The following is a 1596-nucleotide window of genomic DNA, read 5'->3' on the forward strand; positions in this document are numbered from 1 at the left end:
ACTTCTTACTGTTTGGGAAAGTTGGGAGCACTTCACAGCATATACTTACATGTTTATGCTACATAGGGTAGCCTATAAAGTAAAGTAAAGTGTGCTGTCAAGTCAATTTCAACTCCCAGCACCCACAGAGCCCTGTGGTTTTCTTTGGTAGAATAAAGGAGGGGTTTACCATTGCCTCCTCCTGCGCAGTATGCGATGATGCCTTTCAGCATCTTCCTATATCGCTCCTGCCCGATATAGTACCAGATAGGTTTAAATCAATTGTCTTTTCCATAAACATATACTAGGGATGTGCATGAATCGATTTTTGGCCTCAGAAGGGGTGAGGAGGGGGTTGCTAGCCACCCTTGCCCTCCTCCACCTGCCAGCAAGAGGGGTCGCCCCACTTGTCCCTGAGAGCTTTTAGAGCCAGCCAACTCCTGTCTCTGCTGATCTCTTCATCCCTGGCCGTATGCCCCTTAAATAAAGCCCTGCATCCAGGGCAATCCTGACGCTTCCCCTCTGGCCCCTCCCCCATGGGTCAAGCTGTCTCTCCAGCTGTTGCCTTGGCAGCCTCTAGGGCAGCCGTTGCCCTAATCCCACCCTCCACTTCTGGCGCCGCCATGGCAGGTGGGTGGGAGGTAGCTCTCCCATCATCGCCACCGTGTGCTAGCCTTCCGACCCTTTCCAGCCCAGCCCTGGACAGTTGACTCCCTGGTCTCTGCCTGTGGCCTGCCAGCTCCTGCTGAGGTTTGACACCCTGTGGCTTCCCTTTCTGCCATTGAGCAGCCCAGTGAGTGCTCCCCCCAGGAGCCGACGGGAGGGCCCGAAGCCAGTAAACATCCAGACTGGAGCATGCAAAGAACCAGGTCTTTAAAATGCCTTCCTTTCCTGAGAGAAGGCCTGTGATTGTTTGAGCAACTGCTCTGTCAAATTCTGAGGTAGTTAGAATGCGGTCAACAACCTTGTTAACTGCCAACTTTTAAAAGAGGCACCTTTTAAAGTGATGGCTCTCTTCTCTTTCTCAGAAGGAGAGCAACTGCCCCTCGTCAGTCCAGCATAGCCCACTTGCCAGTGAATCTTGCTAACGTCTCCCTTGTGTTTCTTTTTAGATGATGAGCCCTGCTGGGATAGGAAACCATTTCCTCACTCCTTTTGCTACGGAAACGGCTCTGAAAGATTTTTCGTGTCATTGAAAAATGAAATATAAATACTCTTTTATATTTCCAAATGAAAGTACTTGAAAATCTGACTGCCTGACTTTAGAATATAAGATTTCAATCTGAACGTTGGAAAGGAATGGTGAAATGCTGTTATATATTGGGACTCGTCCCCTTAGCTTCTTGAACCTTGCTTCTGGAAAATGTTTATTAAGAATTATTTTTTCAGTAAGAAATAAAATAGATACACTGTGCAAGTTGTTGCTTTTTCATTCACATTCCTCATTTCTCAGACATATTTTCTAAAGAAAAAGAAAAAGTTCTATTCATGAGTCTTTGTCTCTGTGCCGAGACAACACTAAACAGCACAAAGTAATTGGTATTTTCAGGAACATCATTCATAATCATCATCATGTTGTCATTGCTCCCAATAATATAAAAGTCAATGGTTTCATGT

At 46.3% G+C, this 1596-nt stretch overlaps 1 long non-coding RNA gene across 1 annotated transcript; it reads left to right on the forward strand.

Annotated features, from left to right (window-relative positions):
* Positions 1 to 314: 314 nt before the first annotated feature.
* LOC128325026 (uncharacterized) lies at positions 315 to 1396 on the forward strand. Its single transcript, XR_008307224.1, has 2 exons — positions 315 to 920; positions 1092 to 1396. It is a non-coding gene; the product is annotated as an uncharacterized LOC128325026 (long non-coding RNA).
* The last annotated feature ends 200 nt before the right edge of the window (positions 1397 to 1596 follow it).

The sequence above is a fragment of the Hemicordylus capensis genome, chromosome 4 (genome assembly GCF_027244095.1).
Source record: "Hemicordylus capensis ecotype Gifberg chromosome 4, rHemCap1.1.pri, whole genome shotgun sequence".
In the NCBI taxonomy this organism is placed as follows: Eukaryota; Metazoa; Chordata; class Lepidosauria; order Squamata; family Cordylidae; genus Hemicordylus; species Hemicordylus capensis.